The sequence below is a fragment of the Rutidosis leptorrhynchoides genome, chromosome 4 (genome assembly GCF_046630445.1).
Source record: "Rutidosis leptorrhynchoides isolate AG116_Rl617_1_P2 chromosome 4, CSIRO_AGI_Rlap_v1, whole genome shotgun sequence".
Classification (NCBI taxonomy): Eukaryota; Viridiplantae; Streptophyta; class Magnoliopsida; order Asterales; family Asteraceae; genus Rutidosis; species Rutidosis leptorrhynchoides.
This window is the reverse complement of record NC_092336.1, coordinates 615,533,843-615,542,778: the sequence shown is the minus strand read 5'-3', so window position 1 is coordinate 615,542,778 and position 8,936 is coordinate 615,533,843. Positions and strand designations below refer to the sequence as shown.

General features: G+C 33.7%; 1 long non-coding RNA gene across 11 annotated transcripts; it reads right to left on the bottom strand.

Moving 5' to 3' along the window:
* Positions 1–772: 772 nt before the first annotated feature.
* Positions 773–8,367, bottom strand: LOC139839818 (uncharacterized). Of its 11 annotated transcripts, none has more exons than XR_011757094.1 (7): positions 8,292–8,367; positions 7,670–7,714; positions 1,898–3,444; positions 1,567–1,743; positions 1,379–1,474; positions 1,070–1,121; positions 773–992 (listed from the first exon to the last, which is right to left on the bottom strand). It is a non-coding gene; the product is annotated as an uncharacterized lncRNA (long non-coding RNA). The 11 variants fall into 11 exon arrangements; XR_011757095.1 differs by having other exon boundaries at positions 774–951; XR_011757092.1 differs by lacking the exons at positions 773–992; positions 1,070–1,121 and adding an exon at positions 3,492–3,559 and having other exon boundaries at positions 1,147–1,474; positions 1,898–2,288; positions 8,292–8,306.
* Between the last annotated feature and the right edge of the window lie 569 nt (positions 8,368–8,936).

Sequence of the window (8,936 nt, the reverse complement as noted above, 5' to 3'; positions counted from 1 at the left end):
TAATACACTTTCGGGCAGAAACCCGAACGCGATCAACGGTACCCAAAAACACATCTATTCGGGCAGTGTTCCGGGTAGAGGTCCGTGAACGAATCCGGTAAAACCTCCATATAGGGTCAATATATACCACCATTATTGGTGTTCAATTGGTTTAAAGAAAAATCATGTCATCCCTAAGGATCGAACACATGACCTCTCCCTATTCCATGACTCAAATGACATGGGAAAATCGTTGGACTATGTCCGCAAGTTCATTTCAGTTCACAACTTAGCTCTCAGATTCCAAAACGAAAATTACTAACCCATGTATGTTATTCATAAAACTTAGAACAAATGAACAACAATGAAAGGCTGGTCCTATATCATGAAATGAAACTAAAGGTGCAATATTAGCTAGAATATATCAAGTGTAATCACACATCAATGAAATGCATTTCTCATATATATCTATTTTTTGTACATCTTATGTTTGCAAAATACTTCAGTTGTTGGACGTTGTTTGGTTTCAATTTTTTTAACAATATTATGCAAAGTAAGTTATATTTCAAATTCCCACCTGTTATTGTCATGACCATGGAAAAGACCTTTACATTTTTGTACTAAGCCCGATTATGTATTCAAGTATATTAGCGAGTATAATGTTTCACTTTTTATAGAACTTAGTGTATACATGTCTCGTGCAAGTTCGGGTCCATATGAACATGAACATTAACAAACAAAACAACCATTTCCTGCGTAAAAAAAGTTCAATCGACCTGCAGAAGAAAATGGTGACTTAAAGGGTAATTATTATTAACTATATAAAGAATAAAGAATGGAATACACGTAACCATAATCATAGGATTTTCCAACTTAACACCTTCCTCTCAAATTTTCGTCAGGCTTTTATGTAATAGGTTTTTCAACTTGCTGCAGCTTCCACACAAAGCATTTGTTTGTATTCATCGTCTCCTAAATCACATTTTCATTCTAATCACATGGACTCCACACCACTATACGACCCGAAAACAGTAAGTGTTAACAAAATATGAAAAATAAGATAGGGGAATGAGGAAATTTGATATCTAACCGGCATCAAGAAATCCATCTTTCCGGATGACAAAAGTTGGTTTCTTGTCAAGCTGGTAAAAAGATAAACACCTTATAAGCGCTATAACGTTGGTTTCGAAGATTGAGATTAAGGAAGGAGACTTCCGATTAAACATTAATGTATCTCGTTTTGTATATCGCTCCCTATTTTGACAATTATAACAATAATACAATTTTTCCAATCCTTCACCCCTAACTTCACTTTATGAACAAATATTTGCATTATACATACAAAAAAGTTTATGACTGAAAAATAGGTATGAAATGCAAACGTAATCTAAGCAATTACTTTTTCCGTCAGTGCCAATATTTCTGATCAGATAAGTCAACATCAAGTCTCCTCCGGTTCTGAAAGTAATCCACAGCGCAAAGTAATCCCAATCTTCTGCATAAAAATATTTTACCACTGTTAATCAGTTTCACATAAATAGCAGAAGCTAGAGTATAAACCACAATATAAACTGATAAAATGCGTACTTATATGCATGTCATCATAACCCTGCTAATCATCCAAAACAATTTAACTATAAGTTACAGATCAAATTTTCATTGAGAAATTGATGAACTCTCATTGTAGTGTACCCAGAGATATCATGTCGGTAGATAAATTGTGTACAGTCGTGAAACAAACACCAGCACCTTCACCATTGTGGCCTATTCTAAAAAGGAAAACATCAAAAGCTTATAATCACCAGCACAGTATATTTTTTGAAAAAACCACTACACAAAGTATTCAACATTTGATATTAAAGATTGAAGAAAAACAGAGAGTTGAACCAAAACAGATGTAAAGATTTCAGCCACATACCAACATCATCAGGTTTTGACTGTAATTTTCCAGCACCGTTGAAATCAAGGTAACAATAAACGGCACCACTACCACTACAAATTAGTGGTGGATCACATTAGGTATCAACGGTTTAATATATATTGGTAGGCAGGACAAATTTGGTGCTAGTGTTGCAGCCAAGCTCCTATTGTTGCAGCTACTCGAGGAACAAGTTTTAACACATCTGCTCTGATTTTTTTTAAGATCTCAAGGAACGAATCTTTTATGAAAGCAACATAGTTCTCTAAGATATAAATATCTTATTGCTTTATATCTGCGTGGGAATGGGAAATCTTATGCGCAGTCGCAAACATTATGACCATCCGTCTAATAACATTCATCATCAATTGAGCTTCAATGCAGATATAACCTAAACGAGTGTTATCATATTGGTAAGAAACTAAGATACAATTTATAGAAAAATATCTGCTGACCAAATGATCTTCTGAATGCAAAAAAAAAAAAAAAAAAAAAATGCAGATCCAAACAGAAGCAATATAAAACATATGAGAACAGTGTATACGGAGGAGCATTTGGTGGCAGTTAAAACCAGTATCACGCCAATAAACATAACCTCGTATAGAAACCACGTTTAAGAAACCAGCATTTTCCTCGACATCTCAATCTAGACAAACATCTAAACCCACAAGTAACTCCTTAATAAAGCTAAGAACCCACATTGAAACCATCTTATTCTAAACAGTGTTTGGTAACCCAACATCGCAAGGGACTTTTTGTTGAAGCCACGATATGAACCGACAGCTAAACTGCCACTAAACAGAATTTAGCAAACCTTGCAGAACGTTTTTTTTTTTAAAAACCATGATATAAACCCACATTATTAAAACCTTCAATTTCAAACAGATTTTGGCAAATCAACCAATTCCCACAAAGGAATCCTTCTACAATTCACGATATAAACCGACATTGAACTGTCAATTCCAAACAAAATTCGGCAAATCAACATTGAAACCCACAAAGAAGGGACTCGTTTTACAAGTCATAATGTAATCCAACAAAGCAACCGTCAATTCTAAACAGATTTTGCAAACCAGCAAGGTAAGTTTCTACGAGCCATGATATAAACCAACATCGAAAAGTGAACTCAATTCTAAACCGGCACGGAAACCCATAAGACCCCCTATCGGAACCATCAATTCAATAAATATTTTGGCAAACCAACAACGAAACCCACAACATTTACAACAAGAGACAAAATAAACCCGAATCAACAGCATAAAACCCCCAACGAGCCACAAATGAACAAATTTCAATTCCATGCCCATATATCAGAACCGTCATTTTCATTGAAAACATAATCACAACAAAAAAACTGCATACTGTAGATTATATATATATTGTAGAACAACTCCACATTAAATATTGGGTTTTCAGTAAATCAAAAGATAAGGGAGATAGAAAAAAACATCACCTAGATTCGTTAGCAGAAATTGAAATATGTGTAACTGACGAGAATGGAGGGTGTCATGGGCATTCATAGTAATTCAGCCATTACATGTCATATACTGCACATATATAAACAAGAGAACGACCAATAAGTTTGAGCACGTACTTAAATTAAAGATCAAGATAACAGGGCCAAATATAATTTGCCCTGCTACTACACATCATCCTGCAAAACTAAACAAAAACACTGGTTACAAAGCTGAAATAATGCACTAAAGCATCAAACGTTGAGAAACTTGAGTGAAATAATAACCTAGTGACAGTTTAAAGATAGTGAATGAACTTCTGAATGCAAACAGGAAAAAAAAAACGCAGAGGAGATCCAAACCAGTGCACATATAAATAGAAGCAATACAAAACAAATGAGAACAGTTTATAACAAGCGTTCGACGGCAGATAAAACCAGTTTCAGACCAATAAAACACAACTTCATATCCGAACCATTTTTGAAAAGATAGTGAATGAACTTCTGAATGCAAACAGGAAAAAAAAACGCAGAGGAGATCCAAACCAGTGCACATATAAATAGAAGCAATACAAAACAAATGAGAACAGTTTATAACAAGCGTTCGACGGCAGATAAAACCAGTTTCAGACCAATAAAACACAACTTCATATCCGAACCATTTTTGAAAACTTGTGATACAACTTATCATGAAAAACTGCACTTAAGGTCCGGGGTTTGGGATAGTGTTACTGTCTTTATGAATCTAAATTTGAGTGAGCATTGTAAAAACTCTTATAAACAACTTAGATAACACAGGAAACAATGAGATATTAGAAAGCAATCATGGGACCCAAAAAGCTTACAAACAAAACAAAACCACTTAATCCACACGCTTTATTTAGACCCATCAAGTAAATATCTAAACACTTGTGTTGCTAAAACAACAACATAAAAACCATCAACCAAATGTTGGGATCAAAAAAGGCTTATAAGCAAAACACAAACTTTTAGACATATCAAGTAAAAAACTAGGAACTTGTTGTGATGATAGAAAGATGAAACAAACGAATACCAAAACAGAAGACACTCAAAAGCAACAGAAACCATTAAAGATTAGAATACAGTGTTGGGAGTAAAAAAATTGACAAACAAACATAAATTTCATCAAGCAAAAACTTTTTTAGACCTATCAGGTAAATAACTAAAAACCAGTAGTGAAGGTGGATGGACAAAATCTAAAAGACCATAACAGAAAGACTCAAAGTCGACAGAAAAAAAAAAAACAGCACATGCACCATGATAGCTTAAAATACAGAACACCGTCCCATCATACAGAGGCTTCCCTTACACCTATCATGTAATTAGCTAAGAACTTGTTTGTGATGGTGAAAAAACAAAACCATATGCCTAAACAAAACACACTAAAAAATGGCATAATAACCAAAAAAGATAACAAACAAGATACAACACACGCTTTCTAAAGACCAATCAGGTAAATAACAAAGAACTTGCTATGATGATGGATCATAAAAGACCAAAATAATGAATACTCAAAAAACAACATAAAAAAAACAGAAACCATGACAGATTAGAACGTAGTGTTGGAAGAAAAAAGCATAGAGATGGAACACCATTGCATCATGCACAAGCTTTCTAGATCTAACATGTCAATAACTAAAAATATTTGTGATAAAAGAAAAACAAAACCCATATTGACAAAACATAAGCCACTCAAAATAGGACATAAAAATCATCAAACAATGATAGACTAGAATGCAGTTCTGGGAAGAAAAAAAATAGCAAACAAACACAATCTCATCACGCACGATCTTTATAAAGACCTGTTAAGTAAATAACTAAGAACTTGTAATGATGGAAGGATGAAACCCATAACGACAATCACAAATCTCATCATGCACAAGTATTCTAACACCTATCAGGTAAATGACAAACAACTTGTTGTAATGATGAAAAACGAAACTCATAATGCCCAGAGAGAAAACAGAGAAAACACCCAGAAAACCAACATAAAAAACAGGAAACCATGATTGATTAGAAAGCAATGGGGCCCAAAAAAGCTTATATACAAAACACAATTACTATCATGCACACGCTTTCTTATACCCATCAGGTAAATAACTAAGAACTTGTGTTGCCAAAATAGAAGACACACAAAAAACAACATAAAAACCAACAACCAAATGTTGGAATAAAAAAGGCTTACAAACAAAACACAAACTTTCATAGACATATTGATAGAGAACAACACACGGATTTCCAGCCCAATGCTATTCAGCCCAAGCCCATGGTATGGAGGGTTTATCATAGACGTAGGAAAGATGGGACACGTGGAGTACAAGGATTGGCTACTAGTGACTGAATTGTCTATTCTGTTTAGAATATAGGGTGCAGGGTGGAAAGAGAATGTAAAGCTTATTTTCTGTTATTTGTATTCCGGCTTCTAAAGCTTGGGCAGAGAGAAATCAACACATGTGATTATCCTCTGAGTCATTGTTACCTGCACTTTCCTTTAATTTCAATAAATAGCATTCAACCTTGATCCATCTTCTTTGTGTTATTTGCTGTTATTGTTGTTAATCTTATCACATATCATGTAGATAACTAGGAACTTGTGATGATAGAAAAATGAAACGAATACAAAAACAACAGAATAACCAGCAACCCATTATAAATTAGAATGCCGTGTTGGGACCACAAAAATTGAGAAACAAAACACAGATCTCGTATGCACAAACTTTCTTAGACCTGTCAGGTATATAACTAAGAACCTGTTGTGAAGGTGGATAGACAGAATCCAAAAGACCGAAACCGGTAACACTCAAAAACGTCAGAAAAATCAAAAATAACGAACACTCAAACAAGACACAATCGCATCATGCACAAGCTTTTTAAAGACCTGTCAGGTTAATAACTAAGAAGCTGCTATGATGATGGATCGACAAAACATAAAAAGACCAAAATAACGAACACTCAAAGAACGATATAAAAATCATAAAACCGGAAACCATGATAGATTAGAATGCAGTGCTGGAAGTAAAAATCATACAGATGGAGCAACATTCCATCATGCACAAGCTTTTTAGACATATCATGTAAATAACTAAGGTTATTTGTGATGAAGGAAAAACAAAACCCGTATTGACATAACAGAAGCCACTCAATAAAGGACATCAAAAACTCATCGAACCGTGAAAGATTAGAATGCAATGCTTGGACCAAAACAAATCTTACAACAAAACACAATCTCATGACGCACGATCATTTTAAAGACCTATCAAGTAAATAACTAAGAACTTGTTGTGTTAATATAAACATGAAACCCACAATGCCAAAACGCAAGACACTAAAAAATCGACATGCCTTAAAAGCTTACAAACAAAACACAATTTCATCATGCACAAGTTTTTATAGACCTATTAGGGAAATAACTAAGAACTTGTCGTCATGATAGAAAAACAAAACTCGTAATGCCAAATCAGAAGACACTCAAGATAACGACATAAAAATAACAAAACCCACGACAGATTATAGTGCAATGCTAGGACCAAGAAGCTTACAAGCTAAACAAAATCTCATCATGAAAATTGAAAATTAATTAACGACCCATTGGGTCCTATGAATGGGTCAGGTCGGGTCCGGTCCGGTACAGATCAAGATATGCCCCATGCCCCGATTGAAAGCCCTACTTCTAGCAGAAACATGTTGCAACAAGGACTTAGCTAGTGGTACTAGTGATTCTATTCTACCAACTGAAAAGGAAACCAATATAGTTTTTACAACATGTTTCATGTATTCAAAAACAAGATCATTAACTGTATATCTATTATACATAAAGATCATTGTTTTAGTAACTTCAGAGTATAAAAAAGAGTTTGTAAAAACAGTATCCATGAATCACTTGCAGGTGACTGATAAAACAAGATATATTAGGTGACTTCCGTGACAGTAGTTTTCCACCAAATGAAAAGGATACAAATAAGAATTTGGAAAAATAGACACAGATCAATGAGTACCATAATATCTAAATCGTAGTTGGCTGATTTAGAAGGAGACAACATCGTTTATTGGACGCAATAACAGATAACCAAAAAACCATCACTTTTATCCTAATTTGACCTAATATTTTTTTAGTACAATAATATATTAGTGCTTCAAATGCAATTAAGAGTTCGTCTGTGTATTACAAAATCATTAAAATTTACGATTTAAACATAACCCTAAATCTCACAAAATCAATAAATAATTGAGAAACCCTAATCTCAAAAGATAAAAAAAATATAAATATATAAAAGTTGGATAAAAAAAAAAAGGTTTACCTTATTTGCCTCTTGGTCCTTATTATGGTTTGCAGGGAGAACCTCCTATCAGTGTACAAAACAGAATCAATTTCTCAAGAACAACCAAAATCTCTAAAAAAAAATTTTGGAAAATTACCGATTTAATAGAAACCCTAAATTTCGTAGTATAATTCTCAAGAAGATAAAAAGAAAAAGCCCTAATTGTATAAACAATTAACAGCATCATCATAAGACCTTGTGATTAAACCACCGACGATTGGGTTGGGATAATATCAGCAGTGAATGAGGGGAGAGAGTGTATGCGGTGTGTCTAATCATCTTAACAAAATCAGATAAAAATCCCAGAAATTTAAGAAACTAAACAAGATCAGGAAAAAAAACCCTAAATTCGACAAATAAAAAACAAAAATCCTAGTTTTTATAGATTTTGACAACATCAGAATTAAAAAAAATAAATAAATAAAAAAAGAACCCCTAATCCCGTATGATACAACTTAACAAAATCAAAAGAAGACGATGATAAAGAAGACACAGCGTACAAAGTTGAAGAAAAAAAATTAAAAAAATAGGAGAGGAGAAAGAACCCTAATTTCGTAGAAAAAATTAGATGAAGGACCTTAAGAAGAAAAAAAAGAACGACCTTGTGATTAAACCACCTGCGGATCTGCGTTTGGGTCGGAGTAATCTGCGAAGAGTTGAGGGGTAGAGTGGGTGTATCTTACGTATTTATAGATGTGGATGGATATGAATATGACCGTTTAGAAATAAGCTTAACTTCTACGCCATTTTTTTTTTTTTACTCCGTATTTGTTATAATTTAATATTGTATATGGCATATATTGTACTCCCTCCTTCCCGGATTAATTGTCCAGTATTCCTTTTTGGACGTCCCAGATTAATTGTCCACTTCCAAATATGAAAAGTAATTTTGATAAAGTTTACAATATTGTACCTAATGAATTAATTAAATTACAAAGGTGAGAGAGATTTCTAATTAATTAGTTGAGGGTAAAACAGTAAAGCAAGAAAAAAGTACAGAAAAAGTACAGTGTGATAATGACATTTCTTAAACTGTGTGCTTTTTGTCTGGGGACAATTAATCTGGGACGGAGGGAGTAATACCTATTTTGAAGAAATATGAAAGAAGAAAGAAGAGATTAAATTCATATTCAAGAATGGTGTACCTACTGATTACAATCGATAACATACTTATAGTACAATAATTCACTGTGCAGTTAGGTGGAACAGTAATATCCGTGATCCACCAAATATATTGATTCACCAA